Consider the following 21,602-nt stretch of genomic DNA (forward strand, 5'->3'; position numbering starts at 1 on the left):
CGTCACAAGTCATGCTCTCTGTAAATAACCTTTTATCTTGCCTGACTTCTTTCTCTTGTGGCTCACAACAATGTATGTGGCTTCCTTTTTTTTCATGTAAAAACAAGCCGAAGGTTATTTTTGTGAAGATCACGCACATGTTTATTTGCAAGACAACCTTACAGTTGAGCAAGTCCTGCACAAAGTGACCCCTTTTGAAATCAGTCTAAAGAAGATGCTTTTGAATGGGGTTAGGTTTTATTTGGTAAATATTATGTTTTCAGCACAAAAAAAGTCCAGTTCACACAGCCTCAGACCTTGCTTGAGGATCTTCATTTTCCTAAGCAGTAGTGCTTGCAACTTCTTCTTCTTCATCCTATGATGGACAAGCATTGAGAAGATGAATAGACTCCAAAACCAGAATTAAGAACCATAACCCCCAATCAGTCAGTTTGTCTGTTATGTTCTGTCTTGTTGGAGAGTAGAGATGACTTGAAATGACTTGACATGTCTTACCATTGTTGTGGTTGATGCCTCTTGTCTGTTCTCTACAATTGAAACAATTGAGACTTATTTGAAATAACTTGTTTTTTAAATAAAATACAAAGAGTAAACTGTTTTTGTCAATATCACACACATCAAAGATCAGCTAACACTTACTGTATCTCTTAAACAGGAAGCAGATCAAGAAGCAGGTAAGCAGAGTCACCACGATGATCAACCGCACAGGAGCGGTACTCCGGTAAACAGTGCTGCAACACAAAAACAAAGAGAACAAACCTTAGAAAAAAAAATATACACCACACTTATAAACAAAAAATGCTGCTGCTTTCAAAAGAAAAGACTCCTGACCTGGGGTCCTCATTGGAAACTGTGGTTGTTACTGGGCAGCAGGACACAGAGAAGAGAGTGACTCAGAATATCTAATAGCAATTATAGCTTGATTATTTTCAAATAACTAAACTGCATAAATACTGATGATTCACATTTCTAGATTAACGGAAAGTAATTCATTGTACTTACTGGTATTATCTCCTGTGTTGACAGTCAGATGTACAGGCATCTGAACATCTCCTCTGACGCAGAAATACCAGCCGCTGTTCTTCGGCTTCAGTCCACTCATCGTCACCGTGAAAAACCTTTTAGAATCACTGATGATCACTCTTGATCCATCTATTGACCCAGATGACTTTGTAACACAGGACCCACCCAAGCGGCACCATTTATTTTGACCTGAGTAACTATGTGAACACTTGATGGTGATGCTTTGTCCAGTGGAGGTCTTAAACTGATGATCCACATAGAGACTGGGAGTACCTGAGGAGAAATAACAGTTTCTTTGAAGGGATTGTGCAGAAAGTTTAAAGCTATTATGTTTCAACTGTATTATTTACTTTACAACTGGCAGATAAATACTTTTCTTATCTTCTTAGTTGCTTTCAAATGGACACAATAATTATTCATCTCCTATGGGAGGTTAAGTGACGAAACTGTGTTTGATTCTTGGTCAGCCCTCCTTTATTAAACAATCTAATATAAATGATTTGCATTTAAAAAAAGGTGAAAAGAGTTTAAAACATCACTTTTTAAAATAAAAAATCTTTTCAAGACAACAGCAAACATGAAATATATCCACGGTGATTTTGCACCTTAAGAAACAATCCCAGTTGTAAGATTAGAATTTTAAGAGGAACTTACCTGAGGTGACTGAAAGTTGAAAATATGTCCCAGTGTCTCTTTCTGTACTGATCTCCACAGCACACCAGTAATGAGCATCTGTATCCGTCAGATCTCCAATAGTCACACTCAAGATTCTTTTTTCTTTGTCATCAGAGAGTGAATACTTCTTTGTGCTCGTCTGAGTTGTTTTAATTGCAAAGGAGCAATAGTCCCAGCTATATCCTTTACACAGGTATTTCACATTCCTTGTGTATTGTGCTTCATACAGACATGGGATGGAGACTGAACCTCCAGCTTTCACAGATACTTTACTGACTGTAGTTATGCTGTCAATTCCTGCAAGATATACACATACACAGCATGTTATTACATGTAAATATTCAGAGTAATAAGATTTAAAATTTGGATATTCCAGTTGATAATAAAGATGACTGACCTGTGATTCCTGTGAGGATGACGAGAAAGCTGATTTGATGAGCCATGTCACTGAGAGAGCAGAACACGTAACCTGAACAAGTGCACTGTGATACTGAAGCTCACTTCCTAATTTTTACCTAATGTACAAACACTTCTGTGAAACTCTGACCTCCCCCTGCTGTAAGAATGTGGTTTTACATTGGTGGCTGTGTAAAAATGAATTTGCTAAATCATCTTTGTCCACAACAATGTGAACTGAGGTGTAGGTGTTATTGAAGGTACAACAATATTAGAAATGAAGACATCATCAGTACAGGGGTTTGTGGATACACAGAAACAAGAGAAGAGGGACAGAGAGGAACACAGATTAATGATTGTGTTTTTTTTTCCACTGTATTTTTGGGTTTTTCATGATTTCACTCAGATAGGAGAGGTCCGTGGAAAGAGCAATTCAGTTTTGTGGTTTTAAAAAACAGTCAAGGTAGCATCACAGGCCTGGATAGGGATGAACACATGCCCAGCTTAACAGCATTTTTCTTTGTACTGATCACAATAATCTGTATGAAAAGTGAAGGATTACTTTCTAACCATACTGAAACAAGGTCCAGATCATCAACTTATGAGCCCCTATTCTCATGAATAATACAATGAATCACCTGCATTCTGTCTAACAGCAGGTCTGAAGTGTTTGCTCATGTGACCTTCTTGACAGAATTCTCACGTCTGTTAACCCACGTAAGCAGTATATTACCTCCTGTTCAGCGCTATAAACGGCAAAAAATAGAATTACCATGAACTCTAAAGTAGACAATATGAAGCTGTGTTGAGCAAGAGCCGACCACATCAAGCAGACGACTGATCGACCACTAATGTGACATGCCAGCCAGAGCAATTTGTCACCAGACAACTGCTTTACATCAGAAGAAGGAGACAAAGACTGTTTCAACTTGGTGTTAACTGCAAAATTTCATCACTTTAAGTCCCTCTTCAGTTCCTCTGTTGCTATTTTGTGTTGTTTTTTTTTTTGTTTTGTTTTTTTTGGTGACGTAGAAACAGTTGCAGCACTCTTTCAGAATAAAGTTTGGGTAAAGGTTTGTGGAAAACAAAGTTTGAAAGATATTGTGAGAGTTCAAGGTTTGCGTTTAAGCTGACCATTCTCCTCTTTGTCCTCAGGGGTAGAATGAGTCAGTAGGTGTAAGACCCAGCTCTTATTGATTTTTCAGCACTACTACTGAATGTTGTTGAAGTTTGTGGTTTGCTGGCTTGAGGGACCCCCCCCCAAAAAAAAATAAATAAATAAATAAATAAATAAATAAATAAATAAATAAATAAATAAATAAATAAGTAAATAAATAAATAAATAAATAAATAAATAAAATTAAATAAATAAAAATTCAAATAAAAAATAAAATACAATTAATTAATTAAATCAATAAATAAAAATAAATATAAAAAATAAAATAATAAATAAATAAATAAAATTTAAAATGAATAAATAAATAAATAAATAAATAAATAAATAAATAACAAATAACTCATAGCACTGTGGTCGCACTAACTATGGTTTTTTTTTTTCTGAATTCTTGCTTGTGTTGTGTGTCGCTTTGGACTAAAGCGTCTGCTAAATGAAACTGTAGAACTGTAAACTGTAAGCTAAACAGACTCATGTCTGCTGTAGTTTCTTAAAATGAACTTGCATGAGCGTCACAAGTCATGCTCTCTGTAAATAACCTTTTATCTTGCCTGACTTCTTTCTCTTGTGGCTCACAACAATGTATGTGGCTTCCTTTTTTTTCATGTAAAAACAAGCCGAAGGTTATTTTTGTGAAGATCACGCACATGTTTATTTGCAAGACAACCTTACAGTTGAGCAAGTCCTGCTCAAAGTGACCCCCTTTTGAAATCAGTCTAAAGAAGATGCTTTTGAATGGGGTTAGGTTTTATTTGGTAAATATTATGTTTTCAGCACAAAAAAAGTCCAGTTCACACAGCCTCAGACCTTGCTTGAGGATCTTCATTTTCCTAAGCAGTAGTGCTTGCAACTTCTTCTTCTTCATCCTATGATGGACAAGCATTGAGAAGATGAATAGACTCCAAAACCAGAATTAAGAACCATAACCCCCAATCAGTCAGTTTGTCTGTTATGTTCTGTCTTGTTGGAGAGTAGAGATGACTTGAAATGACTTGACATGTCTTACCATTGTTGTGGTTGATGCCTCTTGTCTGTTCTCTACAATTGAAACAATTGAGACTTATTTGAAATAACTTGTTTTTTAAATAAAATACAAAGAGTAAACTGTTTTTGTTAATATCACACACATCAAAGATCAGCTAACACTTACTGTATCTCTTAAACAGGAAGCAGCTCAAGAAGCAGGTAAGCAGAGTCACCACGATGATCAACCGCACAGGAACGGTACTCCGGTAAACAGTGCTGCAACACAAAAACAAAGAGAACAAACCTTAGAAAAAAAAATATACACCACACTTATAAACAAAAAATGCTGCTGCTTTCAAAAGAAAAGACTCCTGACCTGGGGTCCTCATTGGAAACTGTGGTTGTTACTGGGCAGCAGGACACAGAGAAGAGAGTGACTCAGAATATCTAATAGCAATTATAGCTTGATTATTTTCAAATAATTAAACTGCATAAATACTGATGATTCACATTTCTAGATTAACGGAAAGTAATTCATTGTACTTACTGGTATTATCTCCTGTGTTGACAGTCAGATGTACAGGCATCTGAACATCTCCTCTGACGCACAAATACCAGCCGCTGTTCTCCGGCTTCAGTCCACTCATCGTCACCGTGAAAAAGTTTTTAGATTCACTGATGATCACTCTTGATCCATCTATTGATCCCGATGACTTTGTAACACAGGACCCACCCAGGCGGCACCATTTATTTTGACCTGAGTTGTTATGTGAACACTTGATGGTGATGCTTTGTCCAGTGGAGGTTTTAAACTGATGATCCACATAGAGACTGGGTGTACCTGAGGAGAAATAATAGTTTCTTTGAAGGGATTGTGCAGAAAGTTTAAAGCTATTATGTTTCAACTGTATTATTTACTTTACAACTGGCAGATAAATACTTTTCTTATCTTCTTAGTTGCTTTCAAATGGACACAATAACTATGTTTTAAAACATCACTTTTTAGATAAAAAATCTTCAACAGCAAATATGAAATATGTCTGCAATGATTTGCACCTCAAGAACCAATCCCTTATTTTTAAGATCTGAATTTAAAGGGAACTCACCTGAGGTGACTGAAAGGTGAAAATATGTCCCAGTGTCTCTTTGTGAACTGATCTCCACAGCACACCAGTAATGAGCATCTGTATCTGTCAGATCTCCAATTGTCACATTTAAGATTCTTTTTTCTTTGTCATCAGAGATTGAATACTTCTTTGTATTCATCTGAGTTGTTTTAATTGCATAGGAGCAATATTCCCAGCTATATCCTTTACACAGGAATTTCACATTCCTTGTGTATTGTGCTTCATACAGACATGGGATGGAGATTGAACCTCCAGTTTTCACGGATACTTTACTGACTGTAGTAATGCTGTCAATTCCTGCAAGATATACACATACACAGCATGTTGATACCTGTAAATATTAAGATTAATCCTGCTTTATAGAATATTTTAGTTTATGATAAAGATGACTGACCTGTGAGTCCTGCGAGGATGATGAGAAAGCTGATTTGACGAGCCATGTCACTAAGAGCAAAACACGTTACCTGAACGATTGCACTGTGAAACTGAAGGTCACTTCCTAATTTTACCTAAAGTTCAAACACTTCTGTGAAACTCTGACCTCCCCCTGCTGTAAGAAAGTGGATTCACAATGTCTTCTGTGCAGAAGTGAATTTACCAGACCATCTTTGTCTGCAGCAATGCGAACTGAAGTGTGGACGTTCAGGAAGTCAAGACACCCCAGAAAAGAAGACGCCATCAGTACAGGTGTTTGTGGACACACAGAAATACTTAGAAAAGAGGGGCAGACAGCAACTTAGAGCATATATTGTGGGGTTTTTTTTATGTATTTTTGGGCTTTTTATGGATCAATCAGATGAAGTTCAGCATATTACATGAACAAAATTTTGACTTTGTAGTACGAGCAGCAAATTTGCCAGGTGCTTCAGAGCCTTTTGGAAAAATATGTTATCCACTTGAACACAGGTGGAGACAATGACATTGGGGCTCACAATCACTATGGCGGGAAAAGATGAGGGCAGGATGTGTAGCTGCCTGAAACAAGAGAAGAGACGTGACTACAAAATCAAAGTGGACTTGACACCATGAAAGGCAAAACTAGAGTAAAAAAGTGCAAATTTAACATGAGACATGACAAAAGAAAGCCACAATAAAAGTGATCAGAAATGATAATTTATTAAGCAGTATGAAGACATATGTTATATAAAAAATGCTTGTACACCTAAAATAATTGGACAGACACACACACACAAAAAAACATCACAGCTTTGTGAAATATTAAAAAAAAAAAAGTCAAATACCTACATAGATGACTTGTGAAACAAAAGTATGAAAAGCTTACAAAGGTTCCAAAAATGAGACTCTACCATTGTCTCAGCTTTTAAGGCGATTTGTGGAGACTGCACATGTTTTGTCAGATATTCATTGTTACGATTATGCCTAACTATGTCCGGTCTTACTTACGAGAATTGACATGTTCACAAGAGAATTAAGAGAGCAGCATATTTCTCATCTTAGAGACCCTAATTTGTCATTCTGGAGAAATGATCTCACAAGGTTCAGCTTTGGGAAAACTCATGCACAATAGAAGAATGGGTCGGTGTTGAGTTTTCTTTCAAGGACTTTTACAGTACATCCTACAACAATGCAAAAGATAATTGAAGTTTTAACAAACCAGGTCATACTGTGCAGACGAGGATCAAAAATAACTTAGCATAGTGAAAGCCTGAAACTAAAACAACAAGTAAGTTACTGTAAAACCAAACTGCAAAAGCTGACAACGCAGCACTGCTCTTATCTTAAAAGAGTGTGATAATAAAACAGTTCAGTCAATGAGAAGTTAGGGGAAAAACATTTATAGACTTTGCTTCTGCTGGGACACATTGCTATAAACGATATCTTCATCTGTTGCTTGGACCTGTAAAAAAAGAGACACCGAAAAAAGCAGGCTGTGTTAAGGTGCATGGTGCATTTGGCATTTAAGCTAACTTTAGCATGCTAACAAGTGCACTAAGGCCTGGCTTCACAGACAAGGCTTATATTAAGCCAGGAATATGCCTAAGTCAGACTAGTAAAGCTGGGTCATTAAAGTAGCTTGCATCACCATAGCTTACATTTATTTTAGTTTGTCCCAGACTATAAGGTCCTGGAGTAAGCTTCAATGACAAAACCTGCGTCAATTCTCATTAGCCTAAGTGGGAGCACAGCTCATCAGCCTAACGGTAATTTTAAGAACATGGAATAGAATTGAGGGCAGCTTTGCTGAAGGGAATTTTGACACCAAACATGAGTGAATCCAGAAGAATGTATTTAAAGGACTTTTCGAGTTTGAAAAAACTCTACTTAAACAAATTGTGGGAAATCATGCTGTCATTGAAAGTAAAGGCCATACTGCTGCCATTAAACACAAGAAGAGGAGTGCTTGGGATGCCAAGAACCACAAAGCGATCAGAACTTGGAGAGAACTGGGTACAGGCCTACTTCTTTGAGACATGGAGGAAAGTCTATGCACAAGCAAATTGGTTTTCTCAAATACGTCTTCTTTGTACATACGAGAGCGGTCTCGGAAAGTCATTTCATCAAACTGATTCAATGGATTACTCTGATCGTCTGGTTGGCCTCTGCAGCAGATATTGGTCTTCATTTAGATATTCCAAATACTCCATGCTCCCAAACCATTTGTGTGCTCCCTTTAACAAACTAAGGGTACTAAGCTGATGTTAAACCTGCCTCTTTGCATGATTAATATAAACTTCAATTTAGTCCTGGAATAGCTCTAACCCCCCCCCCCTTGCCATTGGCTTTGAGTAATCCAGAACAGACGAAATCTGTGGCTATTTTAAGATTAATCTGTGAAAGTGACTGAAAGTTAAACCAGCCAAAACTGCATTTTAGTCTTGGACTGAGCTTGAGTCTCGTCTGTGAAACCAGGCCATTGTCTTTGTGCTACTGTATCAGTAACAAAGAAATGGAGAACAAGTTTGCATGTGGAAACCATAAGCAGGTGTTTTTGTCTGCAGAGACCACCGAGCTGTACACCACATCCACAACAGTAACATCTGACAACTGGGTTGAATAAAATACATAAATGAATTATTTTGTTAATCTTTTGTTTTGCTTTTCTTTTTTCTCAAAATGAAAAAAAAAGAAAAAAAAAGAAACCTTTTTGTTATTTTTCCACTTTAAGTCTTAAAGTGAACTGAATGAGTGACACACATCATGCTCTGTAAATAGCTCTTACCTTGCTTTACTTTTTTCTCATGTGGCTAACAACAGTGTACATTACTTCGTCTTCATCCTGTAAGAAAAAAAGCAAATGTTATTTTTGTTAAGACCTTACGCAGTTATTTTTAATGCCCGCGCAAAGTAAGCACATGAAGGAATTTCCCACACACGAGGGAACCCACAATCAGTTTGTCTGTTAGTAGCTGCACCACCACACACCACATTTGTTTAACTTTGAAGACATGAAGAGTGTCTGAAATGACTTAACATTTCTTACCGTTTCTGCACTTGATGGCACTCGTCTGTTCACTACAGAGAAACAAAACTTATTTTACTGAAACTAAAAATATAAACAATTAATTTGGAAAAAAAAATCACGTTAAAGTTTTTTGTGTATATTGAATCAGCTTCTCCTTACCATGTCTCTTAAACAGGAACCAGATTAACAGAGTCACCATAACAAGGAGGATCAACACACTCAAGCTGATGATTACTGGCTGGTAAACAGTACTGAAGGGAGCAAACAAAGAAAGCAAAATCATCCAATAGATGAAAATAATCAGTCTTTGAACAAACGATGCAGTTGTTTTTGAATGCAAAGACTCCTGACCTGGGGTCCTCATTGGAAACTGTGGTTGTTACTGTGCAGCAGGACACAGAGAAGAGAGCGACTCAGAATATCTAATGGCTCTTAATCATTTTCACATTTCTAGACTATGTTCCAGTTATGCATTTTCAAAAGACTGTCCTTCACAAATGCTAAAGATTCACTATCTGAACTTACTGTTGTTTATAGTAGTACTGGTTACACGTTCCTCAGTCACAGTTACATGTACAGGCATCTGAACATCTCCTCTGACGCAGAAATACCATCCGCTGTTCTCCGGCTTCAGTCCACTCATCGTCACCATGAAAAAGTTTTTAAAATCCCTGATGGTCACTCTTGATCCATCTATTGACCCCAATGACTTTGCAACACAGGACCCACCCAAGCGGCACCATTTATTTTGACCTGAGTAACTATGTGAACACTTGATGGTGATGCTTTGTCCAGTGGAGGTTTTAAACTGATGATCCACATAGAGACTGGGAGTACCTGAGGAGAAATAAGAGTTTCTTTGAAGGGATTGTGCAGAAAGTTTGAAGCTATTACATTTCAACTGTATTATTTACTTTTCCACTGGCAGATAAATACTTTTCTTATCCTCTTAGTTGCTTTCAAATGGACACAATAACTATGTTTTAAAACATCACTTTTTAGATAAAAAATCTTCAACAGCAAATATGAAATATGTCTGCAATGATTTGCACCTCAAGAACCAATCCCTTATTTTTAAGTTCTGAATTTAAAGGGAACTCACCTGAGGTGACTGAAAGGTGAAAATACGTCCCAGTGTCTCTTTGTGAACTGATCTCCACAGCACACCAGTGATGAGCATCTGTATCTGTCAGATCTCCAACAGTCACATTTAAGATTCTTCTTTCTTTGTCATCAGAGATTGAATACTTCTTTGTATTCATCTGAGTTGTTTTAATTGCAAAGGAGCAATATTCCCAGCTATATCCTTTACAAAGGTATTTCACATTTCTTGTGTATTGCGCTTCATACAGACATGGGATGGAGATTGAACCTCCAGTTTTCACGGATACTTTACTGACTGTAGTTATGCTGTCAATTCCTGCAAGATATACACATACACAGCATGTTGATAGATGTGAATATTAAGATTAATCCTGCTTTATAGAATATTTCAGTTGATAATAAAGATGACTGACCTGTGATTCCAGCGAGGATGATGAGAAAGCTGATTTGACAAGCCATGTTACTCAGACAGCAGAACACGTAACCTGAACAAGTGCACTGTGAAACTGAAGGTCACTTCCTAATGTTTATCTAATGTACAAACGCTTCTGTAAAACTCTGACCTCCCCCTGCTGTAAGAAAGTGGATTAACAATGGTGGCTGTGTAAAAATGAATTTGCTAAATCATCTTTGTCCACAACAATGTGAACTGGGGTGTAGGCGTTAAAGGTCCCATATTATGCAAAAATCACTTCATTAAGTCTTTTAGTGAAATTTGTGGGTCTTTGGCTTTCCTCCCAGCCCACAAAATGTGATATTTAATGACAAAACCTGTACTTAGTAGTGCTTGTTAAATTTAAAATCCTGACCTAAAACGAGCTGTTTGGATTTGGGGGATTTGCTAACGTCAGCGAGTCCCTTTTTTGACCAATCAGGAGCAAGTCTGACCTGATTGGTCCACCGGAGCAGATACCCCCGAACTTCCTCCCCGCCCACTCCCTACTGCTGGAGAGAAATCCCTACTGCTGGAGAGAAATCCCTACTGCTGGAGAGAAATCTCTCCAGCATCTGAGAAATCTCTCCAGCAGCTCGGAGGAGAATGCCAAAGTTGAAGAGCCATCACTGCTCTGGTTTTGGCTGTAAACAGCCACATAGTTCATATGCACAAGCTTCCCATCTCGGAAGAAGACAAGACTAAGTGTCTAGAGTTCATTTATCAGGAAATGTTCCAGCTACACTCAGTAAAACTGTGCATGTGTGTGCTAGTCACTTAACGGCCGACTGCTTTTCCAACTTTGGACAGTCCAACAGAGGGCTAGCCAATAAACTGGTCCTGAATCCAGGCGCATTACCAACCATCCTCCAACAAACCTGGGACCCTGTAAATGTGAGTATTTTAAATGCTGTGTGCTGTGGAGCAGATGTAAGAGCTTTTCCTCAGTGTCCCCCCTGTTCCTGTGTTAGCTTCAGGATGCTAACTTTAGCTGTGGTTAGCCTGTTGTTTTAGCCTGTAATGTTACGGAAAATGAGCGTCGCTGTTTTCTAAACATTGTGCACTCAGAGCTCGAGGCGCCGCTCTCAGTGACGCGGAAGATCGGGGTGGTATCAGCGGTGGCTCATTTACATATGAAGGCCACGCCCACTAAATCAGAGCGTTCTGAACAGAGGGGCTATGAGAGCCTGGAAACAATGCTGCTGTGCTTGATTTATTGGCTTTTTGGACCAAAACATGTTACTACCATTTTATGAAGACATCAATGATCCATACTAAACTGCAGAAAAGGAGCAGAATATGGGACCTTTTAGTGTTTTTTTTTTTGTTTGTTTTGTTTTGTTTGGTGATGGAGAAACAGTTGCATCACTCTTTCAGAATAAAGTTTGGGTAAAGGTTCATGGAAAAAAAAGTTTGAAAGATAATATAAGAGTTCAAGGTTTAATGTCTGAAATGAACACATTAAAAAGTGGTTGTAACAATGAGTCAGGTTTCTGCATTGTCCTGTGGTGTCCCTCAGAGTCCTGTCTTCACTCTCCTATAATTCTCCCTTTATTTGCTCCTCCAGGGTGTCTCGTGACAACCTTTAAAGATGTTTCCGATTATTTCCATGCAGATAAAATTTAGCTAACACAACATCAAGCTGGGTTTGCATGAACACCTTTCAGTCAAGTATACCCTTTAAGACAAACACTTGGAAAAAAAAAGCGACTACTGTAGAAATGTTTGCAAACCTAATTGGAATATGCTTTTTTGATAACAGTTTAATCTCAATTTTTAAAATGAAACAGTTTAAGATCTCATTACCTTTTCTGTGCGTGCTGCAGTTTCAACACAAAGACATTTCACATGGCTCCTAACACAGCTTGATTTTTTTTTTTTTTTCGCAACAGCACTGTCTACAACACTGGCATCTGCCCTGTTAGAGCCCGAAAAGTAATTAAAAAAATAATAATAACTGACCAAAATGATCATTTATAATGCAGTATGTACACATTTGTGGTAAACAAGTTCTTGTTCACTGAAAATAATTGGGCAGACCTGAAAAAGAAAAAAAAAAAAAAGAAAGAAACAAAAAGAAAAAAAGACAAGTTGTGACACATTTTTTTAAAATGTCAAATGCTTACATAGATGACTTGTGAAACAAAAGTATGACAAGCTTCCAAAGGTTCCAAAAATAAAACTCTACCATGTTCACAGCTCTGAAGCACAGATTAGCAGTTTGGAGAAAGTTTACAGGATTAGTAGCATATTAAAAGTGACTGGGTCACATATCTGTGCATAGCCCCCCTGAAGGCCAACCCTATTCAGTCACTGTGGGGAAACTCACAAGATCCAGTTTAAGGAAGACACGTGTACAACGATAGAAGGGGTCAGTGTTCATTTATTCAAATATCAGTCCTCATTGGAAACGTCTCAGTTTTGCAGAATAGGGTCAAAAAATGAATGGACACAGTAATACTCTTAAACTAAAACAAGAAGTGGATAAAACTAACCTGCAAAAGCTGACAACACAATGCTGCCGTTATTCCAAAAGAGACTGATGATAAGATAAAAGCCAAATAGAAGAAGTTAGGGTAATAAAATTTGTAGATTCTCTTCTGATGAGAAGCAGAAGTGTGAACAGTGTTCATCACTGCAATGAAGATTGTAAACATGCTAGTACTTGTCAAAAAATTAAATATCAGAGCTGATGCTGATTGGATTGCCACTACAGCTTACCAGGTGTTTGGTAAGTGATGCTGGATGTGAATCTTTTTCAGGACTAAAACAGAACAGAGTTACTGTAATGTTATGTCTATGCTGGAATTCAGCTGAAAAAGAAGAACAAGATGTTTGACACGTTTGCATGTGGAAATCAGTAGACAGTTGTTTTTGTCTGTAGAGGCTACAGAGCTGTAAACCACAGACACAATACTGACGTCTGGCTGTTGGGTGGAGTTAACCAGTAACTGCTGCAACGAAGACCAGTCTCTGCACTTTAACTTTCAAGCTAAACAGGTTCATGCCTGCTTTAGTTTCTTAAAGTGAACTTGAATGAGCGACACAAGTCATGTTCTTTGCAAATAACCGTTACCTTACTTGACTTTTTTTCTCTTGTGGCTCACAACAATGTATGCGGTTTCCTTTTTATTATGTAAGAACAAACCAAATGTTATTTTTGTTGAGACCTTACACAAGTTTATCTGCAAGACAACCTTTCAGTTGAGAAAGTCCGGTGCAAAGTAAGCACAAAAAAGAAAAGATACTCGGTTTCTTTTTATGATCACATGTACATTCTTTTGAAATCAGTCTAAAGAAAATACTTTTAATGAGTATTTATATTTTCAGCACAAAAAAGTCCAGTTCACACAGCCTCAGACCTTGCTTGAGGATGTTCATTTTCCTGAATAGCAGTGCTTGCAACTTCTTCTTCTTTATCCTGTGTTGGACAAGCATTGAGAAGATGAATAGACTCCAAAACCAGAATTAATAACCAAAACCCCCAATCAGTCAGTTTGTCTGTTATTTTCTGTTTTGTTGGAGAGTAGAGTTGACTTGAAATGACTTGACATGTCTTACCATTGTTGTGGTTGATGGTTCCTGTCTGTTCTCTACAACTGAAACAATTGAGACTTATTTTACTGACCCTGAATATTGAAGTAACTCATTTATGGAATAAAATACAAAAAGTTAACTATTTTTGGTATATATTGCATTCATCAAAGTTCAGCTAACACTTACTGTATCTCTTGAACAGGAAGCAGATGAACGGAGTCACTATAACAAGAATGATCAACCGCACAAGATTGATAATCCAGTTGACAGTTCTGCAACACAAAAACAAAGACAACAAACATTGAAAAAGAAAGGTACACCACTATAAACAAATAATACAGTTAGTATGAAATGCAAAGACTTCTGACCTGCAGTCTTCACTGGGAACTGTGGTTGTTTCTGCAGCTGCAAAAACACAGAGAAGATACAAACTCAGAAGATCTAATCACTCTCATTTTCAAATACTTCACTTCACAAATACTGATAATTCACATTCTTAGATTATTGACTGACAAATATTTGTAGTATTTACTAGTATTATGTCCCGTGTTGATGGTTAGATGAACAGGCATCTGAAAATCTCCTCTGACGCAGAAATACCATCCGCTGTTCTCTGGCTTCAGTCCACTCATCATCACTGTGAAAAAGTTTTTAGATTCACTGATGATCACACTTGATCCATCTATTGACCCAGACTTAGTAACACAGGACCCACCCAGGCGGCACCATTTATTTTGACCTGAGTAACTATGTGAACACTTGATGGTGATGCTTTGTCCAGTGGAGGTTTTAAACTGATGATCCACATAGAGACTGGGAGTACCTGAGGAGAGAGATGTTTTTTTTTTTACAGGGATTGTGCCGAAGCTGTTGAGTTACAATTTTATTATCAGCATTACAGATGGTAGATAAATACTTTTCTTATCCTCTTGAATGGTTTAAAGTCAAAACAGTTAAAAAAAAAAAACATCAGGTATTTGCATTGCAAAAGGGAGACTTCAGCAAATAAAAATATACACATACCTAACTTATAAGATTTTAGAGGGAACTTACCTGAGGTGACTAAGACTTGAAAATACGTCCCAGTGTCTCTATGTGAACTGATCTCCACAGCACACCAGTAATGAGCATCTGTATCCATCAGATCTTTAATAGTCACACTGAAGATTTTATTCTTTATGTCTTCAGAGACTGAATACTTCTTTGTATTCATCTGATTTGTATTGGTTTCATAGGAGCAAGCTGTCCAGTAATATCCTTTACACAGGTATTTCACATTCCTTGTGTATTGTGCTTCATACAGACATGGGATGGAGATTGAACCTCCAGTTCTCACAGATACTTTACTGACTGTAGTTATGCTGTCAATTCCTGCAAGATATACACATACACAGCATGTTGATACATGTGAATATTCAGATTAATCTTGTTTTATAGAATATTTCAGTTTATGATAAAGATAACTGACCTGTGAGTCCTGCAAGCATGATGAGAAAACTGATTTGACGAGCCATGTCACTGAGAGCAGAACACACACTGAACACACACTTCCTAATTTTTATCTAATGTGCAAACGCTTCTGTGAAACTCTGACCTCCCCCTGCTGTAAGAAAGTGGATTTATATTGGTTGCCGTGCAAAAGTGAATTCGCTAAATCATCTTTGTCCACAACAATGTGAACTTGTGAACTAATGAGGTCAAGACAACAGAAATGAAGACATCATCAGTACAGGCGTTTGTGGACATGCAGAAATAAGTAAAAAGACAGACACAGAACTGTGATTTTTAAAAAAAAAATTCAATCAGATAGAAGTGGACAGTGGAAAGAGCAGGACACAGAACAAAAACCAAGTGACATGCGGAAAAAGGCCACAGGCTGAACTCATGGACTGCACTCTAAACCACTCGGCCATCTGTGCTCTGTAGTGATGATGTTTGACTTGTGATTTCAACATGAAGGATTTGACTTTCTAATGATACTGAAACAAGGTCCAGATCATCAGCCTATGAGCTCTTATTCCCATGAATAATACAAATAAGCAGATGCATTCTGTCAAATAAGAAGAGAAAGAGGTCTGAAGTGTGTCCTCGTGTGCCTCACATGACAGAATGCTTCACGTCTGTTAATCCAGAATATCATGAAGTTACAAAAGCAACTTGATTCCATTTGTTTCTAGATAAGATCTTTTCATTTTAGTGGAAGAAACAAGGCATTGGTGGACTTATTCTCAGCTTTGTGTTAAACACTTAATTTCAACAGTTCACCATGGTTGTAACAACAATTCAGTCCTTTCTGTAACTGTTAGTAAGAAAGCACCGGGGTCAATAAAACTCACCAAGTCCCAAACAAGCTCCACATAATTTTTTAACGCTCTTACTTGCATGTACAACCGTAATTCAAGATACTGTATTAGAAAGAGCCAAGGGTTTAAAGGTCCCATATTCTGCTCCTTTTCTGCAGTTTAATATGGATCATTGATGTCTTTGTGAAATGGTAGTAACATGTTTTGGTCCAAAAACCAATAAATCAAGCACAGCAGTATTGTTTCCAGGCTCTCATAGCCCCTCTGTTCAGAACACTCTGATTTAGTGGGCGTGGCCTTCATATGTAAATGAGCCACAGCTGATACCGCCCTGCTCTTCTGCGTCACTGAGAGAGGCGCCATGTGACCATGACTACTGACGCTGAGGAAAAGCTCTTACATCTGCTCCACAGCACACAGCATTTAAAATACTCATATTTCCAGGGTCCCAGGTTTGTTGGCGGATGGTTGGTAATGCGCCTGGATTCAGGACCAGTCTATTCGCTAGCCCTCTGTTGTACTGTCCAAAGTTGGAAAAGCAGTCAGCCGTGAAGTGACTAGCACACACATGCACAGTTTTACTGAGTGTAGCTGGAACATTTCCTTGATAAATGAACTCTAGACACTTAGTCTTGTCTTCTTCTGAGATGAGAAGCTTGTGCATGGAACTATGTGGCTGTTTACAGCCAAAAACAGAGCAGTGATGGCTCTGCAACTTGGGCATTCTCTTACCTGCTGCTGGAGAGAAATCTCTCCAGGGAGGGGAGTGGGCAAGGAGGGGGTTTGGGGGTATCTGCTCCGGTGGACCAATCAGGACAGACTTGCTCCTGATTGGTCAAAAAAGGGAAACGCTGATGTCGGCAAATCCCCAAAATCCAAACAGCTCGTTTTAGGTCAGGATTTTACATTCACAAGCTCTTCTAAGTACAGGTTTTGTCATTAAATATCACATTTTGTGGGCTGGGAGGAAAGCCAAAGACCCACGAATTTCACTTAAAGACTTAATAAAGTGATTTTTGCATAATATAGGACCTCTAAAGTCAACGAGTTCAATGTGAACAAACCAAAGTGTCATGCATTCATATTTTAATAATTCAATGAATAAACATTTAAAAACAACAAAAAAGTCTGATATTTTTCATATTGATAAGAGCTTTCACCAGTGTCCTTAAATAAGTTCATAAGATTAAAAAATAAACAGTTCTTTAAATTTTAAAAGAACCAGGGAAAACTGGCTTTAAAAAAGAATTCACTTTAAAAAATCTTCACCACTTTTACCAAACTCACAAGTGATTGTGTTACCTCAACCTGGACTCTATCAAACACCTTCCCTTGCTATTCTGTGTGTGATTAGCTTGCTAGCTTCCATAGACCAATGCTCAAAAAGTGCTGGGATTATTCAGGCCAATCAGTCGTGTGCAAACTTCTTCATATCACATCTTTAGTTCATCTTCAGCCTACAAGGAGAAGAACAGCAAAACAAAACTAACAACTAGGGAAAAAAGATAAAGTAGCCAGCCACGCCAGCAGCTTTGTGAGGATTTACTTGGACACATATCAACCACTTCATGTGGTTCACTTCCCTGGAAATGGGTTGGACACAACTTTGCCTTCAGAATCGCCATAAGCTTTGTGACATGGAGTGTTATACTGCTGGAATTAGCCAACAAGTGAGTAAACTGTGGTCATAAAGGGATGGACATGGTCAGCAGCGATATCTGATTAAATGCTTGCATTCAAAGCGTGCTCAGTTCTTACTGAGGGGCCCAAAATGTGCAGAGAAAATGTCCCACACCATTACACCACCACCAGCCTGAACTGTTGATACAGGCAGGATGGTGTAGTTTAGTCCAAAGTCTTACCCTACCATCACCGTTGTCACAGGAATTGGGATTAGGTCCAGTTTTTCAGTCTTCTACGGTCCAGTTTTGGCGAGTCCATGTGAATATCAGCCTCAGCTTCCTGTTCTTAGCTGACATGCTGTGTGTCCAAAGATGGTCTTCTGCATACTGTTGTCTTTCCATCATCTCCAACCAGTCTGTCCATTCTCTTCTGACTTAAACAGCAGTGTTAGCAACTCCCTCTCCATCCTGTGATGAATGAACAATGGAAGGATGCTAAATAGATGATAAAACAAGAAATAGAAAACCCACAATCAGTTTTTTATTTGCCACTGGCTTTAACACATTTGTCTGCAGTTGAAGATTGTATTCCCTCAGTCTCGACATTTCTTACCGCTGCGGGGGTTGATGGCTCTTTTCTTTTCTTGACAACTGAAACACGAAAAAATTATTTCACTGACCCTAAACATTTATCTCATTTACAAAATTAAAAACAAGTCAACTGTTTTTGCTTATAATGCTTATAAAAAAAAGTTCAGCCTACACTTACCATATCTCTTTAACAGGAAGCAGATGAATGGAGTCACTATGATAAGGATGTTCAACCGCAAAGGGAGGCTTACCCAGTCTTGACAAGTGCTGCAGCATTCAAAGAAAGCAAACCATGCAAAACAATAAAATACACCAGACAATAAACAATGCAGTGGCTTTCGTATGCAAAGACTGACCTGGGGTGAACATAGGGAAAGGTGGTTGTTTCTGGATCTGCAAAAACTTGGAGAAGAGACAAACTCAGATCTGATGACTCCTTCAAAAAAACTGTCCTTCACAAATACCAAAGATTGATGTTTTTACACTCTTAACTTACTTTTGTTTAAAGTAGCACTGGTCACATGTTTCTCAGTGACATTTAGATGGACATTGGGAACGGTGGTTATTTCTGGATCTGCAAAAACTTGGAGAAGAGACAAACTCAGAAGATCTAATGACCCCTAGCTATGCATTTTCAAATAACATCCTTCACAAATACTTAAGATTCACTATCTGAACTTACTGTTGAGTATAGTAGTACTGGTTATACGTCCATCAGTGACAGTTACATGAACAGGCATCTGAACATCTCCTCTGACGCAGAAATACCATCCGCTGTTCTTCGGCTTCAGTCCACTCATCGTCACCGTGAAAAAGTTTTCAGATTCACTGATAATCACTCTTGATCCAGCTACTGACCCAGATGACTTTATAACACAGGACCCACCCAGGCGGCACCATTCATTTTGACCTGAGTTGTTATGTGAACACTTGATGGCGATGCTTTGTCCAGTGGAGGTTTTAAACTGATCATCCACATAGAGACTGGGAATACCTGAGGGGAATAAAAAAAAATTCTTTAAAGTGCTTATTCTCCTCATTAAACATATTATGTATTAAAGGGAACTTACCTGTGGTGACTGAAAGGTAAAAATATCTGATATAATGTCCCTTTGTGTTTGTCTCAACAGCACACCAGTAATACTCGGTGTCATCTCCTGTCAGATCTTTGATAGTCACAGTGAAGACTTTCTGTTTTTTGTCATCAGAGATCAAATACTTCTGTGAATTTTCCTGGTTTGACTTAATTTCACTGGAGCAAGTCCTACAGTCACGTCCTTTGCACCAGTATTTCACATTCCTTGTGTATTGTGCTTCATACAGACATGGGAAGGAGATTGAACCTCCAGTTTTCACAGATACTCGGTAGACTTTGGGCATGCAGTCAATTCCTGCAAGAATATATTCACAGCATGTTGATACATGTATATTCAGTTTAATCCTCCTTTGATACTTCATCACTAAATACATTTTAAAAATGTAATTTAAAGCTAGAGAACACAGCCCTTCTGTCTGACAGCTTGTGTTATTATAATCTTATATTTGTGCAATTTAAGGCTTAGAGATGATAACAAAGATGATTCCTGTGACTTACCCATGAGTCCAGTGAGGATGAGGAGAAAGCTGATTTGACAAGCCATGCCACTGAGAGAGCACAACACACAACCTGGACCAATGCACTGTAAAACTGAGGGTCACTTCCTGGTTTTACTTATGGAGCAAATGCTTCAGTAAAAGTCTGCCCTCCCTCCCTCTACTGAAAGGACGTGGATTAGGAAGTGTACAGAAGTGTGGACGTTGGTGAAGTTAATACAAATCAAATTGAGTTCTTGATCCAAGCAGATAAGGTCACAATCATACTGGGAATCATGTGACCCCAACATTTCACAGGATCTAATAATGACTTTAAATGGCTTTGCTGATGACCCACTGTGGCTACAAGGCAGACAAATGATCTGTTGAGGCTTTTGGGCTGGGTCTGACTTTTAAAAGGATCACTGATCATCATGGAAAAAGAAGCTGATTCATAAAAGGTTTAGTCCACAACACATGTATCAAAAGGTATATTTACAAAGGACTCAGGAAGTTCATAATTTTCATTTAAAGGAACTGAAATGCAAAATAGTTCCCCACAATTTACCACAAATTACACTGACAGAACACCGGTAAAGCTCGGCATTGGTATCAATCCAATCTTTTGTTGTCACATTGAAGAGTCTTTTCTTTGTCGATGTTCTGACCTAGAAGTATTTGTATACAGTTCATTTAGGCAGAAGAAAGCACACTATACTATAAGTAAGGACATATACAGTAAATGATGTTAGTTTACACTTGTTTAATATGTTAATTTTGGGAAAATGATTGGAGTACTGTCATTTCATGTTAGTTTGATTAAAAAGTGAAAAGTCCTTATTGATCCTTTTGTTTTTTAAATGTGTGACGCCTCTGACCTGCATTAGAGGTGACGTGCAGGGTCAGGGGGTAAAGGTTAGAGAAAAAAAAATGCTTGTACAGTGTATCTTGGTTATGAAGGATGCAATATTTCAGAGGGAAAATAATCTTAAAAAATACAACACCGGGGAGAATACAGTTGTCAAACGGAAGACAGAGTCCTGGTCTATTCATAGGTGCAACATCAACAGAAATGAAAAACTTCTGTGTTTTCTGTAGATATAACAATATAAAAATAGAAATAAAAATACCATGTACTCCATAAAAGTGCATCTTGCATTTTATATAATAAAATAAAACCAGATATGTTGAAATAGCCAGAACCATTTATCTAGAGACAAATTCTTTTATAGCAGGCAGAGACATACCAAAAACTTCAACTGCCAGCACTTAGACGTCACTGATTTACCTCACTGAAATACCTATTATATTCTCTATTTTAAAAAAAGCATGTTAATATTCTCTTACCTGTGATTTCCTTCACTTCATCACAAATTTTTACCTTGTGCATCATAGCGATAGTTGATCTTTGAAAAAGCAGAGCTCAGGGTTGATTTTGTCAACTAGAAGTACGACTGCTTTTGCAGATTTGCAAAGATACACATCAGCTATAACAATTGGAAAACATTTGTTTGATATTGGAGGTGAAAAACAGCTCCCCCCTGACGTGTGGATCTGAACAGGTGTGTGTGTTTACACACATATACCACAGAGTGAACAAACAAAAGTCTGTGTGTGCACGACAGAATCAAACAGTGAATACATTTCAGCTCGAT

At 37.9% G+C, this 21,602-nt stretch overlaps 2 long non-coding RNA genes across 2 annotated transcripts; both read right to left on the reverse strand.

The window, feature by feature from the left end:
* Positions 1-13,882: 13,882 nt before the first annotated feature.
* On the reverse strand, positions 13,883-14,347 carry LOC141795366 (uncharacterized). Its single transcript, XR_012598593.1, has 3 exons — positions 14,228-14,347; positions 14,046-14,131; positions 13,883-13,921 (listed from the first exon to the last, which is right to left on the reverse strand). It is a non-coding gene; the product is annotated as an uncharacterized LOC141795366 (long non-coding RNA).
* A 4,052-nt stretch (positions 14,348-18,399) lies between these two features.
* LOC141795365 (uncharacterized) lies at positions 18,400-18,780 on the reverse strand. Its single transcript, XR_012598592.1, has 3 exons — positions 18,732-18,780; positions 18,554-18,642; positions 18,400-18,435 (listed from the first exon to the last, which is right to left on the reverse strand). It is a non-coding gene; the product is annotated as an uncharacterized LOC141795365 (long non-coding RNA).
* Positions 18,781-21,602: the final 2,822 nt, after the last annotated feature.

The sequence above is a fragment of the Halichoeres trimaculatus genome, unplaced genomic scaffold, assembly GCF_033239565.1.
Source record: "Halichoeres trimaculatus isolate MK-OKI-2021-1 unplaced genomic scaffold, fHalTri1.1 fHalTri1_scaffold_8, whole genome shotgun sequence".
NCBI lineage: Eukaryota > Metazoa > Chordata > Actinopteri > Labriformes > Labridae > Halichoeres > Halichoeres trimaculatus.